We start from the raw sequence: 21,923 nt of genomic DNA, 5'->3' as shown, positions 1-21,923 counted from the left end.
GAATCCAGAGTAGGACCCAGTCCAGGACCCTGACCACTGTGTATAAGGAGCATTAGGTGAAGCTTTCACCAGGACCGATAAACAGGTTTTTTGTAGTCCACATAGCGTGGAAAGGCTGCTCAGCCCCAAAAGAAAGTTCCCAGCACCAGACGTCGTGAACATTGGTGTAAGGGAGGTATCCAAAATGGCAGCCGTGGGCCAAGAATGTTGGGCCACCAACACCTGAGGAGAACTGCATCATTGGAGGAAGTGAGGCAACTGTCTCCTCAGGGGAGACAGGGGACTTGAAACAAAGATCCTCGGCCGAGCCCGTGCTGGCAGAACTAGGATGTTTACTGGACATCTTCGGAACTGTCTCAGAATCAGCCTTGAGTGGAAGAACCTCAGCAGAACAGGTAATAAAATGCCTGTGGTGCTTGACCGCCTTCTTTGCCCCCTCGACAGAACCGGTAACACCACGACCCCGAGCGTGGGACGGTTGAGGAACGTACCCTACCGACAGGACCCTCTGTGGATCCTTCGACTCTGACGTTACTGTATTTAGTATTTATTTGGAACAGGAAGCTCAGGGTACATTTCCCTTAACAGATGCTTGAAATACGTCCTCATAGGGACAGAATGGATGAGCATCTGAAACGTTCAAAAATAAATAAATGCGTTGGAAGAGACCACTTTTAAGGGGCATAACCCCACGCACAGAGGATGGTTGCCAGGAGGGTCCACCACCGGCCGGGTCCACATAGACCAGTGGAGCCAAAGCAAGACAGTATCAGGCAGTGGTGCGCACACACGCCAATCGAAAGAAGGGTGGAACGGATTTTTGTTGTCCACGTGGTGTGGAAAAAGCTGCTGACCCAAAAGGAATACTCCCAGCACCAGACATTGTGAACGTAGGTGTAAGGGAGGTATCCAAAATGGCCACCATGGACCACAGACATTGGGCCGCCATTTTGTCCACACCTGAAGAGAACTGCGTCACATGTGGAGAGGAGGCAATTGTCTCTTCAGGAGAGTCAGAGGACACTTACAAGGATCCTCGGCAGAGCCGGTACTGGGTGGACTCGGATGTTTACTGGACATCTTAGAACCAGCCCCAAATTTAGTCTCCGATGAAGGAACCTCAGCAGAGCCGGTAGTAAAGGAATAATGGTCCTCTTTGCCCAACGACAGCACCGGTACCACCAAGACCTTGAGCGCGGGACGGTTGAGGAATATATCTCACCGACAAGACCTTCAAAGAGGGTCTCTCGGATCGGTCGGTGCAGACCTTAGCCTCAACAAGAGGAACCTCAGGTTTTAACCCGGTACATAAAGCTCCCTCAAGCTGTGACTCTGTACATAAAGCTCCAGAAAAGGAGACCTCAGGGCGAACCTTGGTATCCAGAGCCACAGATGCGCTGGACTGAACTGTTGCACCCAAACGATGTCCGGTACTGGCAGGTCCGTTGCGGGAACCCTCAGAGAACACTCCAGAAGGCCTATTAGGCCCCTGGGAAACCCCTGGGGACAGAGCTACACAAGCCCCTCCCAGACCTAGAAGACCGCAGGAAGAAGGAGTCCCCTGGCCGGGGCGCCCTGAAAAGTAAAGAACTTACCGGGCGGTTCTGATGAAAAGCTGGAAATGAGGTGGAGGAACTCCCAGAAACACTTCCTCCCACCAAAGAAGACAACGTTGAGAGCCAGGATGAAGAGGGAGTCGCAGTAGAAGCACAAATCTCAGCGATGCTCTGGGCCTAAACACTCCAAAGAGTGGGGATTGGCCCGCACGAAACAATGTTCGCATGAAGAGCAGGACACGAATCCCAGACGCTCCTGCATAGACGGAGGACTAGATGACCAAGGACCCGGAGCAGGAAGGAAGGACAAGGGAATACAAATTAAAATTCCCAGTGATGCTAGTGCGTCCAGCCCAGACCACGTGGAAAAAAGGTCCTGAAAGGTGATGCGCAGGGCGGTGCTCAGGAGGGTAGGGTTTTGTCCACGTGCAGTACCCCGCGTAAAAATAAAAAGGAAAAAAAAAAATTACATTTTTAATGCTTTTTAACAAAAGTGGTCAAGTCTGTTTCAAAGGACGGAATGTCCCACAAGTATGGAGGGGACGGGACGTAGAAGTAAGTGTTTCCTTTCAAACTCCCTCTCCGCTACTCCCGCCCTTACTATGCACGCTCCTCTGTCCCTCCAATGTTTCTCACTTTCTAGGTTTCGCCTCAACAATGTCATCATATTAATACTCCCTCCTGCTTACTGCCACTCCCGTCTTCACACTTCTATCACTCCACCCCTCAGACTACTCAAAACACCTCCTTTCACTTAATACCATCCCCTTTTACAAACATCCCTTTCACCAAGCTTCCTAATCACACTTCCCATGCAATCACGCACACTCACTCTGTCTGGTGTTGCCGAGGTTTTGATTAGTGTCTGACAAAAATAGAAAGACAGTGAGAAGCATCCAGTATCTAACGCTAGTACTGCAAAGCAATGCTGGCACAAGGGGTAAGTATGGGGCTGTGATTTTCCCCCCCTGGTAGGGTTTCCCCTCCCGACAGGTCAGGATACTGGTGGTATAGACCATAGCCTTTCCTATCTAACTTTCTGGGGATTAGTAGTGGCACCCTACTCCCACAAACAAATGAATGTCATTTTCTGCCTTATCCCAATCTTTCTTTCGCTTTCTCAAAGTCACTTTCGTTCTTTTCCCTCCTCTTTTCGATCTGTTATTACTACTTTCTCCCCACCTCATCCTTCACGCTCTTGCCTCCCCCTTTAATCTTACTCACCCCCTTTTCCTCACAGCCATCTATCATTCTGATGTTTCACACACTCCCCCGTCCCCCCTGACTTCGGCTCTCCCTCTACTACTACTACTACTCTGTCCTATTCTCGAACCCTTCCACACTCATTTCCACACTTCCTCTCACCTTCCAAAACCTACTCTACTCTCCCTCTTTTGCTCACTCTACCAATCATTATAACATACACTCTGACACCAACCTTTCCGCTCTCTTATACACAATACTCCACCTGCACACCATTCCACAAACTGAAACACATCAGCATTCTTCTCCACGTTCTGTCCTCTAGTATGCCACCGCTCCTCAAGACCTCACTCAAATACCCTTCAACTCCTTCCGGCCCTGCGTGTCTTTTATACCAAGGCTTTCCCTTTCACCTGCTTTTTTTTCCACCTTCCACCATTGCTTTTCGTTTCACCTGAGCTATCTATTGCTTCTTGGTTTCCCGTAGGGCTGGATTACAGATCCCAGGACTTTTAAAACCCTTCTTAGACCCACCCCCTTTTCCAGCAGCAGCGCTTGAGGTATTGCAGAAGGCATGTCTACGCTCTCAGCCTGCTCGAGAGGCCATCCTGCCACCTGGGAAAGTGTGCGTTCTGTTGAAGGTGAAGGGCGAGATACGGATTCCAGTCTGTGTTCCCGCTCGCAGAGTGCTCTGCTGATGAGAAACTGCATTTTAGGGCTGGTTGTCCTGAAACAGACAACGTTTTGTCAGTGGGCACACAAAGAGGGTGGGGTGGGTAGGATTGGCTCTGCCGTTCATCCTTGTAGGCCACCTACCTCAGGTCGGCAGAGTTCCTGGTCACACCACATTTTCCTCCTTTTCACCCTTCTAGGCCACAAGCACATAAACCTTGCTTTAGGTACATGAACCACCAGATCACGCTGCCTCATATATCATACTTCCTTATTTATATATGCAGTAAGGGAATCGAGTACTCAAAATGAAGACTATTAGTCATGTAGAATAAAAAGGAGAATGCGACACAGCCCAACTTTTGGGTTATCTGGTGTAGCATTTAAGGGAGCTAAACATATATGGTGAATAAAACCAGGAGCATGATCCACCACTGCAAACCCTTCCGTTAAGCGGAATGAGTGATATCTTTCCCCAATTAGACGTTATCGGACGATTTGATATGACACTATGCATTTAATGCAAACTACTTAAAGTGCATGAATGGCATTTATATAGCATTATACTGGGTAGAGAGCAATAGAATGCTGTACCAAACAGCAGAGGTGGAGAAGGACAAGAGGAAAAGAAACTAGGAAGATAGAGAAGTGCAATCAGGTGGGTCCACGGACACAAAAATGAACACTCTAAACCAATATGGCCAAAAGTCTCTTAGGTAACGTATAACTAGTTGGGGGCTGCTCAACAATATACACCATTGCCAGCAAACTAGGATTTTAATAACATCTTCTGCACATTTCTATTGTTCACTTACATTGACATAGGGACTCAATTCACTTTCTTGGCTTATGATTTCAAACTGAACTGTAGCATTCAAGCCTCTTACCGCTCTGAGTTTTTTTGCTTCTCCCAACGGGGGTGGATTGGTCTTTTCTTTGATCTTCAAATTCTACCTTCATATAAATAAGCACATTCCTGTAGCCCTCAATACAAAACTCAAATAATTTCTTTGTTTAAAAAAAAAAAAAAAAAAAAAAAAAAAAGTGTACAGAAGGTGCCACCAGGGGGCACACGGATGTAGTCAGCCATACCGCGTAGCTCGCTGAACACCGGTTAGTAATGGGATCTGAGCTTTCTGCTTTTGTGCCCCACAACTCCATCCCAATGAGAGCCGCATCCATCGGAAGCGGCAGGGCCTCCACAGACAGGATTTGGAGGCAAACAACCTCGTGGGGGCCTAGATATGGCCTGCGGTAGAGGAGGAGCGGGTGTCGGATTCAGCTTTCACAATGATGGCAAGGCCCTGCAGCGCAGCAGATGCCATGGCAGAGCGATGTACATAAAGGCTGCGACGCCGGATAGAGTGCACCCAAGCTGAAAGACCGAGGGAAAAGGGTGCGACTGCAGCAGGAGCAGCTCCTCACCCCTACAGACCATCGGCTGGTAGCGGAGCAAAGGAGTTGGGCGGGTGATCGGCAGCAACCTATTGACAATAAGCGGATCCCCAAGTGAGGCCCCAGCAACGGGTTCACGTGATACCACTCCTCCTAATCTCTGGTGCATCAACAAATTTGCCAAGCCTTTCATTCGCGCTAGAGAGGGGATCTGCTGTGTGGCGAACGTTCTGAAGGTGGGCCGTTGTGGGAGCAGGCCAGCTGCAGTGATTTAAGTGCTGAGTGGGCGGCCCTCGAATAATATGTGGAACGAGTCCCGGGCCCCTGCAGTGACCAAATTGTGTGAGAAGCAGAGTTCAGGAGCCCTATTGACACGGCAAGGCAATTTCTAACCCAGCGGTGGGTATGGTTGGTGGTTGAAGCCTGGGTCCAGCCCAACCCTAAACACATAGCACAAGGCTGGGCCGATTGAGAAGTTGGTTAGCAGGCCCATTTGAAATCTCCAGCGATATAAAGGGAGGCGGGCGCCCTCCAGTCCCATCCCGGGTGTCATCTTTCGCAGCAAGACCCCAAATACGATCGGATTTTGGCCGATTGGTCCGAAATGGGGGAAACAGTGGTCTGGTTATACAGACCCACGCCCCCATCGCAAACATTTCTTCAGGAGCCGTCATTTGCCCAGAGTAGCGATTGTCAGGTGAACCTTAATTCTTGTTTGGTAGCCGGCCTGGAGTTTCCATCACAAGGCAGTGGGGGCACAGAGGGATTCCATGTGGATGACCTAGAGAGAAACCTTACAGAAATGTTGCTACCTCGATCGCATCACCCTGGACGCATCCCCAAAGATAGCCCCCACTACTGAGGAACGTCGGAGCAATGTCGTCGGAGGAGGAGCTCACCTGCACTGCTGGAGCAGTCCCTCACCAGAGGAAGCACTTGTGTGCTTTAAAAGATAAGCCTAGGCATTATTTCAGACTACCTTGCGCAATCTTTTGACATCCAGAGAAGCTAGGTTCCCTTTCATCCATCGGCCTACACATTTTGAATGAAAACAAATTAGGTTTTTTCGTGAAAGGCAAAATTAACTTTTTCTTTACCTTTCACTGCATTCCGCCCCTATTCCATTGCCAACCACGAGGAGGAACATAGGTTAAGATGGCTGCCACCGGATTAGCCTGGCCCTCAACCTTCACTAGCAACTAGGAGCCTGAGGCTGAATGTGGATCGGCTGTTGCAGCATCTTTAGCCAAACCCGCATTGCCAGCAGGCGCGTGCCGGCCCACACCCAAAGGCACACAACCCAAGGCAGGCTCCTGTCCAAAGCATGTCGGAGCTGGGAGGGCTGAAGGGCTGCCTAAGCTTGATCACCACTTCCCTTCCCGAACCTTCCTGCATTGGTTTTCACCACAACCTGCCAATGTTCGTGTGTCCCAAACCACACGTGCGGTAAGACTGTTGATCTGCTATGCAAAACATTGTGCTACGATTCCATATAACAATTTCAATGATTTCTGCCTTCTAACACTAGTTCAGCATGTTGCCTTTAGCTTCACCAGTGTGGCTTCGTTCTGGCTCCTTTCAGAAGTGCTTTTTGCTCTGCCCCTCATTGAACCTTTGCACACTGTACCCACCGTGAACTACACCTCATCTAACTGGGACTTTGCTGCAGGCGGAACCAAATTGCATATCGCAGAGTCGTAGCTGCTAGCCTACCCTTACCGCATTACATACGTATTTGTTAAAGGCTTAATTTGATGTTCCCATTGCCACACCTGTATTGTATTGGCACACCTTGCTGTTCCCATTGCCGCACCTGCTCTGTAATTGGTATTCTTTTTATATCACTCACTTGCCGTATCGTGATACTACCCAACCCTGTAGACTTGCATACTTTGCACACGGTCTCACACGAACGAGCCGGCCACCCTGCTCAACTGAACTCCATTTCCCACTTAAACTGCAATGCTGCAGATATCCTTCATCACAACTAGCCTGTGACCGCCTGCATATGCAGTCTATGTACAACAGCCACCTGGGGCGCACAACACTGTCAGTACAACAGCCCTCCTATGCATTTTGAAATTAGACAAAGCAAATTGATTGCTGAAATTGTCACTTACGGATCATCTGTTTGCCACTTGTCCCATCCAGACTGCTCACATAGTTGCTTATATACACACTTTATTCTAATTTGAGCATCTGGATGCATATGTGCTCACAAATACGAAATAACCACCGGGCACATCTATGTATTTCACAATAAATTGAGTATTTGTCTGGGTAAGGGTTCTAATGCATAATAATCTCCTGGCTGTATATATTCATTGATGTATCCTACGTCAAACTGTGCTCTAACCTGCTCGGAATGCAGTGCGTTTTATACTGATTTTTGTATAGTTGTTACGCCCAGCTTACTTTGATTATCTCGCAATAATTGGCCTCTGCCTCCTATCGCACTCTCAATCCTGCCAATTACCCTGGACTTCAATGTTTTATGCATTACTAAATCCACCCTCCTGTGACCGATTTGTTCCTGTGACACTCTTAACACTAGCTGTTCACTTCTAATTGCAAGGTGCTAATCCCCTTCTGTATTCGACCTGAATTATTACTAGCTACCTGTATTGTCACCATCTCTAGTATTGAGCTTGCAACACCTCTGTCCACCACGTGCGCCACTTTCATATCAACTGCACCCACTTGCCATTGTATCTTAGCACTGCCAATGACTGTTCAACTACTGTACCATAGTCAACCAATGTGGCTCACCATTAGCATTATGTACCTTCCTAATCTGTTAACTCTACTGTATGCCTCATTGGTTATAGGCTCTCAAGTGAATGTAGCAGCACTAAATTACCTTGATTACCACAGGACTTCCATGGCTAACAAGGACATTACAACCTCTACAGTAACTAAACCTCTTTCGTCGAACATCACTACCCAGCCCACTCTTCCTGAACACGCCAGTGGCAGGGCCTCTAATCACTTGCCACCCACTACCTTAAATCCTTACTAGCCTATTAGCAAAGCTAATCTACCTTGCTCTCCCAGTCAGAAATTCCAGACTTCGGGCCAGACTAACGAGACTCCATGACCTACCAATCAATAACCTCTCTAAAACTAATCTTACTATTATGGGTAAGAACTTCAAAATCTATCACAGAAATTTAAAAAAATCTGATTTAAACTCCACTCCAGGTTCACACCCTAAAGTATGCCAGGATAAGCTTCACGCTAAAACTAATTACAACAACCTCCCTAATTTTAAAGGCGCTTTCATCAACGCCAGATCCTTAGTGGATCTCATCACAGCGGACAATCTTGACTTCCTTGCTATAACCGAGACATGGCTTCATGAGGCTTCAGGTCCTGCCCTCCTACTAGCATTACCTGATAATTACAAAATCATAAGAGCAGATAGAGCTAACTCTAGAGGTGGAGGCATTGCTCTCATTTACAAATCTGGCCTAGTTATGAGAATATCCACTTTTCCTGTTGCGAGTTCCTGGGAACTACTCTCAGTTAAATTACCAATCTCCAACTCTGGCACCTAAACAATTCACTTAATATATAGATCACCAGGACCGATTGGCTCTTTCGAAGAAGACCTCTCTGTAATTCCCTCTGATAATACAAAACTGACCTCGCAAATTCTCCTGCTAGGAGACTTCAACTTAGGTTTTAATAATGGCCAACGACCATCACGCTCCGGCAATTTCCAATGTACTAACAGAACAGGGGTTCACCCAAAGAGTGACTCAAGCTACCCATGTCAAAGGGAGAACCCTTGACTGGGTGGTGGACCTCAATTGTGCAGTGTCTATCACGCACCAAACTTGGACAGATCACTCCTTGCTCTCATTTACCATGTCAGCTAGTACCTCCAACACTAAGGTCACTCCTATAGCACCTCCCCTCCCAACGAGGAATAAAAGGAACGTTACCGCAAATAAGCTTATACCACTCATCATGCCTACTCTTAAATTTACTGCCAAACTCAACTAGTCCAGATAACCTAGTAGATGCCTATAACACTACCATGACTAAAGCACTAGACGCCATTGCTCCACTTAAGATGCAGAAAAGTTAACCTAAAGCTCATTTGAACTCATGGTTCACTCCCACTTAAAATCCTTGAGAACGGAAAAAAGAAAAACTTGAAACCCTGTGGAAACTCCTTCCCACTGAGGAAAACAAAACTGACCTCATCAACCTAGCTGCCTTCTACAAAAAAGGAAATCATCCGTACCAAATAGGAATCCTATAATGAGAGGATTTATAAAGCCAGCTCAAGTACCAAGGAATTGTTTACCATTCTCGGGGAAATGGAATCTCCCATTCTGCAGACAAACAAGTGTCTGAAGGACAAACTCTGGTGCACGAATATCCAGAACGCCCTAGTAAATGTCTCTCCTCCATAGCAAGATTGCTAACAAAAAAGCCAACCTACCTAACATAGGTAAGCATAGCGCAGGCATAGCTTCTTCTAGTAAACCTCATCAATTCAGCTTTCCTCAAGTCTGCACTTATGAGGTAGAAAAAAATCATTTCCTACCTCAAACCTTCAAGGAGTCAGCTGTCCAGCTCAGATTATTAAAGAAGCCGCTAGAGACTTGGTGCCATTTATAACTAAACAAATCAACTCTTCATTCGCGTCTGGCCCGGTCCCTAGTAACTGGGTTTTACCCCTCCTGAAAAAACAATCACTGGACCCTTCAATCCCTACCAACTGCAGGCCGAGTACTACTGTAAGATTTTTAATCAGGATCCTTGACACAGTGGCCTACATCCAAATACAGGAGTACCTTGAAACGAACCACCTCCTAGGAGCCCGCCAATCTGGCTTTAGACCACGCCATGGTACTGAGACAGCCTTAATAGATCTTAAACCACAGATCAGTGAGCAGAAGGACAAAAAGGAAAAAACAGCCTTGCTGTTACCCTTTGATCTTTCAGCGGCCTTCGACCTGGTGGATCACCAAGTACTCTGTAAACACCTAGCATACTTTTCTCAAGACACCATCACCTGGATTAAATCCTTTTTGAACAGGATTATGAGATTATTCTCCCTACTAGCAGCTGCTGATCCCATCCAGATAACCTGTGGTGTGCCACGAGGTTCTTGTGGGTCTCTCCCACCATGTACAATATATTCACAAAACCATTGTTCGATGGCCTAGATCATCTGGGTGTCACCTACACTAACTATGCAGATGACAGCCAGATCCTCATACATCCGACAGGAGATTATGACAAGGACTTGGTGAATAAAATATACCTCATCATCCAGGCCTGGATGGCCCACAAGGCCTATGCCTGAATGATGACAAGATATAGCTCTTAATACTCGGAACAACCAACCTCAACAAAATGAGCTCGAACTAGACCTCCTTCAATATTGATGGTAACCCTATTAAAGTGGTAAAAGAAGTAAAAACTCTAGGTTTTTACCTCGACTCTGGCTTCACCTTTCAACAAGCAAGTCCATGCCATGGCATTCCCTACAGCTTACACTAGTAAGCCGATTAGGGCTGGCAAACCATGTTTGGCCAAGGAAAGTTGAACAATCCTAGCTAGAGCACTTATCCTCTCTAAACTGGATTATTGTAATGCTCTGTACTTGGGGGCGAGTAAATACATTAACAATAAAATCCAAGTTTTACAAAATAATGCTCTCAGAGCAGCTCATGGCATACGAAGGAGAGAACACATCTCGCACTTGACGAGACAGAACAAATGGCTCTCTACTAAGGACAAAAGTATGCTCAAAACTCAAAACCTTATCACTTACACATAAATGCCTTAATAAAGTAGCCCCCACACATAAATGCCTTAATAAAGTAGCCCCCCCCATTTACCCTTCCAAGAAAGGAGGGGGGGTTGGGGAGGTGGGGGGGGGGGGGGTTTGGGTGGCTTCACTGTTAAGGCAGCACAAGCATGGAACACCCTACCTCCTTCACTGCGAGCTAACCAACCCTTCTTCATGTTCTGGTGCAACGCTATAAAGTAACTGGTTACTAATGACACAACTGGATAGTGTCACTCCTGTACCTACGAGGATATCCGACTTCTCAACTCTGCTATGTAACTCCAAGCTGACTACCTATTTATTCTCTTCAACTTTTGTACTTTTCTGTATATACCTCCTCACCTTTCTTGTATATCTCATTGTATTTTGCATCTACTGTAACGAAGCTGGAAGTATACTTGTAACCTCCTTGTGAAAGGTGCTCAAATTCCTCTGGGTTGGGTGCGCCATACAAATAAAATAAACAAAACAACCAAACACTAAGGATGGCTGAGGGTTACATGTCCACGAAGAAAGACAGAGCGGCCCTGTTGGGAGGAAATTAAGGGGCATTCGCTCAGACATTGGGCACAGGCAGGAACTATATCGTAGACTACACACAACGGACAACAGGATTCCGGGTCTCCAAGCCAAATCAGTTCTCAGTAGATGTTATGGAGACTCAGACAGACATGCAACTCTAAGGAGGTGGAGACACGAGAAGATGAACTTGCCTTAAAAATGAATGACTTTGAAAATAGAGAGAGACAGAACAACCTACATTTTTTTGGGTGTCCTGAAAAGAAGGGGGAAGATGGAAAGAGATAATAGCCAATAACGAAGTGGTTAAGGCACTGTTTGATGCGGATACTACTTACGAGCCCACCATCGATCGAGCACACAGGGCAGGTGGTGGTGGCAGCAGGGGACCTCGATCCGGGTTCGCCCGCTTTCACTATTAAGCGGAGAAGGCAAAGATCTTGAAGAAGGTGAGAAAAGAAGGACCAACTGAATACAGGACAGCGCGCATCTCGATTTTTCAAGATCTCTCAACATTTACTCTGGCAAGAAGGGGGTTGTGTGTTCCTCCTCTTACGCACTGGCTTAAAGATAGGGGGACATTTCACTTGAATACGACGGGTGTAAATATAAACTGGAGACAGAGGATGACATCCAGAGAGTGAGAGGAGAAATGATGGTTGAAGAGAAAGATCCGAATCAGGACAATGAGGACAAACACATGGGAACCCAGAGAACAAACAAAGAAGGAGACAGACAACGCATTCCACATTCTCTGAAGTTTAAAAAATTGAACACCCCTTCATCAGGGGAAAATATGACATTCAGATCAGGACATGGTTTTATAAAATGGGGAGACTGGGAGCAATGCCATGCTTTGATGTAAAATGTTGGATATAGGAGAAATGGGGGAACCTTTGAGGAGTCTGGGGCTTGTTGAGGGTTGGTAGAGGCATGGAATGGTCATCAAACAGTGAATACTAGTGGGGTCTTATGGGTTGGGCAGTGGATTCTTAGGTCTGTTGACGACATTGATGGTTTGGATGGAGAATTTCTAAATTTGAGTGGGGATGGGGAAGAATGTGGGGTGATCAGAAGATGTATTCATGAGAAGGGGAGATCCAGTGGTCATGGCGCTACTGGTGGACCATTCCGAATCTGAAGACTGTTACAAACCAGGACTTGATGCTGGGGGAGAGGTGGGAGTCGGGTCTAGTTAGAAGTTGGGGATTTGAACACACTTGCTCAGAAGTTGAAATGTTGCATTTTTTTTTTTTAAGGGGCGGGGGGACGAGATTGCCGTAAACTAGCAGGATCTAAGGGTGAAGTTTGAAACACAACAAAGACGGCGGTAGAGCCCTCTAGAGGGGAAACCAACGTAAATACATTATGCCAGATTCAGTATTAGATTTGGTAGTATGTTCCCTAAATGCAAGGAGAGTTACCTCCCCTACGAAGAGATCATTACTACTTAGGGAGTTCCATCTTACACTACTGTACTTTATCTGCCTAAACCACCACTGCTTCACGATGTACCCACGTATAAACGCAATTTGTTGTACTTAACCCACCTGCTTATCTTGTACTATGTATTATACTGTAATCTGCCACCTCTTTATATGTCTACCCACCTGTTGTACATTACCCTTATCCCAATCCTGTACTTTGTAATATGTACTTTTCTGTAACCTACACAATTTTTTTTATTGACATTAGTTTTGTAAATAAAAACAAACTTTTTTGTCATTTCCTCCGTGATTTACATGTTGCTAACCAATGGATAGGAAAAAGAATCAAAAAATGGAATTGATGAAACGATGAAACAGGCAAGAAAGCAACAAGCGGAAACATGCTTATACTGGTGGCTAATTGTCACTCGTCGTTTCAGGGTTTGGTAGAATCAAATCCATAAAGTTAATGATGGCACAGGTTAGTTGGGTATTTATCCCTGAAATTAAATGGCTCCACCAGTCCTGCATGTTTCCATTTTTTGGCGCGTATCGTGCCAGATGTAAAGAACGTTGGGCAACAATTTCTGGGCATTCCGTTATCAAATGTTTACTAGTTTCTAGGTCTTTTAAACAAAACCGGCAGATGTTGCTGAATGTCGAGGGATCTTTCCTTTGCATCAGGACCTCACGAGTTTTGTAGAGATTTAGACGTAGTCTCAAAAATTGATTTCTGTGGTATCGAGAAGAAAATTTCACGAGGTATCTTGGTAGATCGCCGAGCCTGTTTGAAGACAATCCCAGGTCGATTGTTGATGATAAAGCGCATCGTTTATTCGTATTTGATATCCAGTTCCATTGGTGGAATTATTTTTTGCTACCTGAGGCATCGACAATAACGTATTCATGTTAATATTAGCTTCACATAGGATTGCCTTCAGTTTTATTTCCCATTGGTTTAATAGACCAGCTGACGGATCGTTCTTTTTTTCACTCAGGATCTCATAGGCTTTCACTGGCGGTGTAAGACGCATTTTACGAAGTGCTGAGAGTGACTTCCAGACCACTAGATTGTGTAAAGAATCTAGGCCTAGTTCGTACCTGATCGCCACCATTGAGAGACATTGAGGTCAATTCAGGACTTTGCGCCAGAAAAACCCTTCCATTTGAGTCCAGAATTCCGCATTTATATTCCATCCTGCCTCACTTCCAAATATGACTGTTGGCGCTACTTTTTGCATGTAAAAAATTATTATGGGTTGCAGGGTGAATTTGCCATATTTGGCATGCAATTTCGATCCTTGTTTTATGAGAATCTTCATGCGGGATCGGATATCAAGGGTCCAACTCCATTCTCTCACTGAAGTGTTGAACAGCACTCCGAGGTAGCGAATTACTTCAGTTTTCATTAGTACTTCGTTATTAACTTTCCAAGTGAATATTGACTTCTTTGCCTGCCTGTTTTGTCCAAAGGCAATAATTTTTTATTGCTAGAAGATGAGTTAAGTAAACTTGTAGGGCTGTCAGAAGTCTTTGAAGGCCGATTTCTGTGGAGTCAAGTAGGACAATGTCATCAGCATAGATTAACCAACTAAGCTGTTTGCCATTCACCGTCGGTGGAAATGACCTTGTTTGTGACAAGGCTATTGGTAGGTCCGAGATGAACAATTTGAATAGGAGAGCGGCTAGCGGACAACTCTGTTTCACCCCTTTTGTTGTTTCAATTTCGTCCGATAGGTCTCCTTCTGCATTTGTACGAACACGAATGGTGGTATTCGAATGGAGTGCCATTAATGGCGCTAGTAATTGTGATGGGCAACCCCAGGCCTTGAGTATTCTCCATAACAGTTGTCGGTTGACAGTATCAAAGGCCTGTTTAAGGTCAACGAACGCAAGAAACAGCCTTTTCTTGCGGTTCAGAGCGTCTAGCTTTACCAGGTTAAGAAGTAGCAGGTTTAATTCCACTCCCACTCCTTTGGTGAAACCAGTTTGCCTTTCGTCGATCAATTTCACTTCTTCGGCCCATCTTGCAAGCTTTTTTTGTAATAACGAGGCGAATATTTTGCCTATGGTGTCGAGCAGCGCAATAGGCCGGTAGTTAGCCGGATCTTCACGATTTCTTTTTTTAAACACTGGCACAATAACTGCTAATGTCCACGATGCCGTTAGAATTAGCGTTGCTGCGATTCCATCAAATAAGGCTTTGATGAAATTTGCCCAATTTTTGCTATTTGCTTTTAGCATTATATTAGATATGCCATCCGGGCCCACCGCCCTCGAGTTCTTCAACTTTTTGATTGCGTGTTCGATGTCATCTGCGGTTTCGGTAGTGTTCCAATTGCTCCTCTCTGGCAGCATTGGTTCAGTTACGATGACATCCAAAGATGTAAATACGGATGTATAGTATTTTACCCAACTCGCTGCAGACACGCCATTTGATAATGCGAACGCTTGTTTTAAATGACCGTTGTTAATTAGTTCCCAAGTATATTTGCTGTCTTTTTGCGTTATTAAGCGCAGCATTTGTTCTGCATGATCTTGGTGTCGAATGCAATTGAATGATTTTAGCCAGTTTCGATATTGAGTGCGTCTCTTCACAATTAAACTGCTTGTATTTGCCATTTGTTTCAGCCTACACAATGCGCCCAGTTACCTGAGGGTCAAGTGCGCTATACTGGATATCCTAATGGTACAGGAAACTCACTGATTGCATGCTAAAGAAGCAGCTCTTAAATCTAGGGTTGTGGGTAATATATATAGTGCCTCGACTTCGACAAAAAAAAGAGGGGTGGCTATTGTGGTGTAGAATAAATTGGGGTTAATGAAGAGTGAGGAATTTAGGAACCCAGAAAGACATTACGTCTTCATAAAAAGGAAAAATACAGGGGAAGATAATCACAGCGAGCTCAATGTATGCCCCCAATGTGGGACAGTTGTCCTTTGGTGTAGAGCTGAAAAATAGGGTGAGAATGTTTGTGGAGGGCTGGTAGCGGGGGCGGGGTGCAGTATTAAGCAAATAAAAGATGAATGGAATATTCCATCACATGCATGCAAGCAGGATGACCAAAAAGTATTAATAAAGGCCTGAATGCTCTCAGGCATGCACAATGTTATGAGTGCAGAGACTGGAACATGAAGTAATGTTAGTCCTCTACCAGTTATCTGCCTAGAACTACTATGTGCAGCGCACTGTTCTTTTAGTTAATATGCGGTCCAAATTGCCATCTGACCTTCCAAAAGTGAAAAACCCAATGCCCACAGCTAACGGCTCTACTGCCTACATGACCACGATAAAAGCATACACACAGGTGGTTTGAGCTTGCCACACCTAGATGGACCATAAGGTGCCCATGTGGCTGCTCTGTATTTGCGGCAGAGGCACCAACACAAACATTTCTTCTACGTGCACGTTGAGAGCACACACAAAACCAAAAGTAGTACATGGCAAAGCCTCTAAAATTATATTATGGGTTACATTAATCAGCATCACTTTACCTGCTGCTCTACTTTTTATTTAATGTGTTATAGTTCTCATAAAACTATTCACATATACACACAGGAAACGTCACATACAAGAACATATTTCAAGAAAATTTAAATAAATTTAGGGTCTGCTTTTGATACCGGTTATACACATTTAGAAACACTTTCAAAGTTACCAGTACAACAGGAAAACTTAGAGGACGTTCGTTTTGCCTCCCCAATGCATAATACTTAAGAGGTTAAAAATGAATTGACAAGGAATGATATAAAAAGACCCCCTCCCCCCAAATTGATCAAAAATCTAATAAAAATCTGTACAGGAGACTTGCTTAACTGGGTGCCAAAATCTCCTTCATAAAACTTATGGCAGCCAAGGACCATTTAAAGGATTTGTCCGTAAAAACACATTGCCAGACACAGCCCGGATGTACCATTCTAAATTCCTTTAAAAGATGCGAAAAATGTGCCTGGTATATCCTGGACAGTTCAAGGCAATTTATCCAACTGATGCTGAAGAGTTTCTATAGGAGTTCACCATTTTACAGAATCTACAGCATTTTAACTTGCGAGCTATGCCACCACAGGCACCCAATATTTTGTTTGTGGGGAGCAGAGTAAACACTGACTACGCCAATATTGCCCGGACATTTGCTCAAGTAATATGGTAACGTGTTTAGGGTCCGGTGTCTAGCAACAAGCAGGTAAAGAAGTGTTACTTCCCAACCCGATCGATTGCAGCAATCCAGTTTACCTCCCATGACCTCTCCACTTACTTTCAATGGATACATTACCAAGTAATCCACAGCACATAATATTTCAAGGCACTGACGGAACCAATCTACGAGACCTGCTGGGGAATTAGAAGCAAGCCCCAGGTCGAGCCCTCTTCCGCCAGGCAAATCTTTTTTGTAGCAAGTTTAAGTTTCCATTTAACCAACGCTTCTAAAGACACAAGACCCAATCCATACTTTAGAACTGGAGCCGGAACACTAGCTGGCAGTCCCAAAGTCCCTCAAACTTGCACCATTGTCCTTTAAGGGCAAAAAATTAAACCTCAGCACTGTATTTCATCACTGGGACCACCGTTTCCTTTTTACAATAAAACTCTTATGCGCGGATTATCGAAAAGTATCTGAATTTCTTGTTTAAACAGCTTCCCTGGGCGGCCAACGCCTTAATCTTTAGTTTTTGTGCCGCAAGCCGTTGCACGCTGTTATTCCTAAACATCTACTTTAGACACGTCAACCTACCCAGATACTAAGGACTGTTTTTTTATTTTCACAATGATGATGTGCACATGGATTTGTGTGTCAGCAGGCTCAGGCGGACTGCTTAACACCACAGCATCGGAGGCTTTAACATGGTGGAAGAATGGAGAATAAGGCGAGTGAAATATATCCGAGATCAAGCCTTGCAAAATCTACTCGACAGTAGAGCAGCATTTGCATGGCGAGCACAATGGAAATAATGGGATGTTTTAAACTTTTGACATTTCATGTAAAAACAAAAAAAAAAATCTTTGGTGTAAATGTCAAATAAAGGTTTCTATCTGCAAGGCTGGCCTCTGGGTGGTAGCAGTTCGCCAAACAAGAAGTGGGGACATGCACAATTTTACAGAAAGCGCTGATCAAATGAATATCACCAGACACCATGGTTGAGCATAGATCTCTTCAGTCGAGCAAGTAAACTAGGTTACTCGACCTGGAGATCTATCAGAATTTTAAAGACTGTGCGAGGCCCAACGTCCAAGGTGCTCCTCCTTGTCCCCTGCCATATTATGAATAATCCCGTCTCATGGCCTTGAAAACAGTTGTTGCCAGGAAGAAACTATGTCTTTGGCATGAATGCCAAAAAAGTAGCCTCCCGTTCGAAGCAGAGATGAGCCTCAACTCTCATCAATCAGTTCAATGGATAAAAGCACTTAACGAACTTAGAAAACGTTCTCAGACGCCAACCTAAATCACTATGGACACCTAACAGCCTGTGTGTGGTGAGCTTGTTGAATACACCAAGTCAAACTTTGATTATGGGAACATGCTTATGCAAGCATTGAAAAGTCTGTTAAAAAAAAAAAACATTGGTCTAGAATGCTCCCGTAGGCACGTTTTCGAACGCATCTATGGAATTGATACCATTAACACATGTTCTAGAGCTTTGGTATTTTGTGCTTCATACATTCTCAAGTACCTAATATGAATGCCATACCACTCTGAACAAATTAAAGACTGTCAATTCCAATAGCCTCGAGGAATGTTACGTAATAAAACCACAACTTTAATGGATTTCCTGCAGCACTTAAACATGCCACAAGCTCAACCCGAAACACACAGATAACCAGTGTTTAGTGGCAAATGTTGGCTGGGGCCCACACTAGCACAACTGTATTCTCTATAGAGACACCCTAAATGTACTCCCTACATTCTCCCTGTTATCCAACAGACTTTCTCAACTACGTAAAACCCCTAATACAACATTCCCCATTAAGTACTTACAATGACTACCACAAACACGATCAACATTCTGCCATTCACATACACCTTTCCACGCCAACCTTTGACAGATTATTCCTTGAAGTTTTTTATTTTTTGACTGTCAGTTTTACACAAGACAGAATCGCTAAATAACCCACAATGTATTCAGGTCGTACACTCCCCTCTCATTAGAGGAGTCAAAATAAACTGCTTTTCCTAGTGGTTTCCTTGACAAATCACTCAGGAGCCTAAAAGGTACAAAAGGAAACTTTTTACTTGGTTACAGTGCAGCTAAAGTAAGGCCACAGGTTACAAGTACACATCCACCAGCCATCCTCTCTCTTAGCCAGCCCCTCATCAACTGTCATTCAGAGAACATTCACCCAACATTCCATGTCCAGACACTCGTGACATCACACACACACACACTGAGTAGAGTAGATAGGGAAAGGTAAGTCATAACACTAAGCTTAACTTTCCAACTTGAAATATTAAGCAACACAGCAGCCGAATGTAATGAATAAACATACTTGCTTTAAAGAAATTGCCATGTCAGAAGGCAAACATTTCGTAAGAAAAAAAAAAATCGGAAAATAAACGACAAAGAACAGAAGGGAGAGGTATATGGGCGGGATGGGCACTAGGCTGTTCAGTGAGTACTAATGTACATACGATAGGTTATTTATAACGCGCTTAAACCCGTGGATCGAACCTGTGTTGCTCCACGTCGTCTTGCTTTCAAAGCGAGCACGTTGTCCCTGGGCTGCATGAATACATAACATAGGGGGGGCTGGGGAAGCAAAGTGGCACCATGACGATTGCTAATGTATATTACGCCACGAGAGACGCGGGTCTGCTCCACACACATACTTGTTGAAAGGCGAAGCGAGAGTTGAACCTATAAAGTATTAATTTGATCACGGAAAACAATTGTGCAATTATGTGTTTTGTAAGTTAGTGTATTTGTGATTGGGATCTTTTACGGTGACAGTTCTATGTTGTAGACATCAGGGGAGATTTGTGGCGCTTTGATTTTTGTGTGTGAATTTGCTTAAAGACATCCACGATACCAACATGTGCATACATCATGCATTCGATCCAAGAAAGAGAAAACAGGAAACCGTGCAGGGAGGTAACCAGTTTACATATGTAACGCATGTTATTTGTTTACAAGGACAAGGTTTAACAAGGATAATGATAGTTGGGTGTGTGGGAGGGGGGGGGAACAAATCAGTCTAACATAAGAGTAATTCCTACTAGAAAAGGCATAATGGACACATTTAAGGGGATAATAGAATTCTTACTTCCTGACAAGGCTTCCGGTACGTTTTCAGTGTTTTAGGTAACAGATTCCCGGCTATACAGCAACTGCGGCTTGATAAACACCACACAATCTGCCAATCTGCAGCTCAGTTGCTTCGGTCTTTCATGGTCGCCATTTGTGACTTAAAGCCGTACTCAATCCAGGAAGTGGTTTGCGATGACTTCCGCATAAACAGGGACCCGACAAGATGTAACGAACCTCGTCGTAGCACTCAATTCAAGAATTCACAATTCACCAGCTAAAAGTATCCCCGCGCTCGCCGGCTACTTCCGTTCACCCTCCGACAACGTTTTTTCATCAATTTCCAACATGGCAGCCGCCAGTCTCAAACTCGAAGTTCTAATATAAAACTAGAGGGCTAACATTCCAGCTGAAATTGAGGCAGCTTTGGGCGCCATGCTGGTCGTGGATAAAACGGGCGTAGAATCATTTACATTCCAATGAAAACAGAGGGATTTTCAACCAAAAAGGCCCTATTCTGTGCTGTGTTGAATTTTAAGATTAAGGGGGGACCGACACACATTAAATTACATTTGTAATTCTCTGTTCTACACGTTTAAAGTGTTTTCTGGGCTGAACGTGTTTCTCCTACAGAACATTTTCAGAATTTGCTTTGTTTTAACAATAGTATTGTTAGCGTTTGAAATAGCACATACACGTTTCAATATTAGGCAGTAATTATTGTCTGATTTATTTTAGAATACATCCCTTTGCAGGTAGATGCTATATAAATCAGAAGTGATGTTGAACAGGACATGGGACAGTATGGCAGGTAGTTTTCAACGTTACTGAATGAGAAGTTCTTTTTGTGTGTCACTGACACGCTTGTACATGTAATCAGTGAAGTACAATATAGTGCAAATGCATAGGTTAAAATTAAATACATTTTAAAGTGCTACTTCCAGGAAGTACAGTATATCCATATCTCTCAGCCAGCCCGTTCAATATTTGTGAACAGTGTTAGAGGGTGCTTTTTCTCCCAGAAGAGGGAGGTGTGTTTTTCCTAGTTGAATTGAATTGGTGGAAAAGACATTGTTGTATGTCAAGAAATGGAGGCTTGTATTATGCTTTCTCATAACTTTACTGTTCAAGCAGCATCATTAAAACGCAATAACCATAATATCAGAAAGCTGAAAAAACAAGTCCCATCAGTTTATAGTCTTTTGTAGTTCATCTGTTATTGGACTTTAAAACATGTGACATTAACTACCAATCACCATAGTCCATCCCTATAAATCCCGTACACCATTTGTTTCCTCCTCTTTCTTTGCTGCTCGGGCAGCCAGTTAAGTATTCCGTACTTTACTTGATGGTATAATGTATGTGCTTTTATGTAAATTAATGGCATTCAGGAGAGAAGCGAGCGATAGCACGCAGCGTTCTTCATTGTGGCGGAACATATCCGCAAAATCTCAAGGATCATATGTTGATTTAATTTATCCGGGCAGTCGCGAGGGGACTAATAATTCCGGCAACCGCAATAGGCAGTGACAGAGGGCCACTACAGTCACAAAAGTGTGAGGAGCACAACAGTGACTTATTAAAGTTCTGGTGCTCCTCGTTTCCGTGACATTTCAGTTGCCCGCAACACGGAGCGTCTGACATTCTATATAGATAAAGAATTATCAGAATTCCTCATCGATCGGATCACTGAAGAGATCAACGTTTACAAGAGTGCACGCACAGAACGTGCAAGGTTTCCCTGGTAACACGACACAAAGCCTGTGAGGGATAAAACAGCATTGGTTAACATGGATCAGAGAACAGCGCCACCTAGTTGCTGAAAAAGTCAAAGCAGGCAAAAAAGAGGTTTTCTAGTTTATACAAGCCTCCAGAGCACTAAATAAATTATATTCTGCCCTATAGATATACAAAAGACATGTACATGCTATAGATACCTGGTTTATATAGCAGTGGCACACCTGTTTCCAGTCAAATACAATAATGTCCAGCTCAAGTGAAGAGGGAAGAGCTCAACTGAGCCAGAAAAGAATACAACCCGGCATGGGGGAAATATTACATCAGGCCCTGGGTCACAGTATGGGGTACAGCTCACAGCAG

General features: G+C 44.4%; 1 protein-coding gene across 3 annotated transcripts in view; it reads right to left on the bottom strand.

Annotated features, from left to right (window-relative positions):
- Positions 1 to 20,203, bottom strand: part of LOC138570755 (SURP and G-patch domain-containing protein 2-like) — a 1,010,309-nt gene extending 990,106 nt beyond the window's left edge. The window contains exon 1 of one of the 3 annotated variants that reach the window (XM_069649142.1): positions 19,843 to 20,203. The gene's annotated coding sequence lies outside the window, so the exon portion shown is untranslated. The remainder of the gene's footprint in view (positions 1 to 19,842) is intronic. The other 2 variants (XM_069649143.1, XM_069649145.1) reach the window with 2 other exon arrangements.
- Positions 20,204 to 21,923: the final 1,720 nt, after the last annotated feature.

Source organism: Ambystoma mexicanum, chromosome 1p (assembly GCF_040938575.1).
Source record: "Ambystoma mexicanum isolate Mex_15411 chromosome 1p, UKY_AmexF1_1, whole genome shotgun sequence".
Taxonomy (NCBI): domain Eukaryota; kingdom Metazoa; phylum Chordata; class Amphibia; order Caudata; family Ambystomatidae; genus Ambystoma; species Ambystoma mexicanum.
The sequence above is the reverse complement of the archived record's forward strand: the minus strand, read 5'-3'. Positions and strand labels throughout refer to the sequence as shown.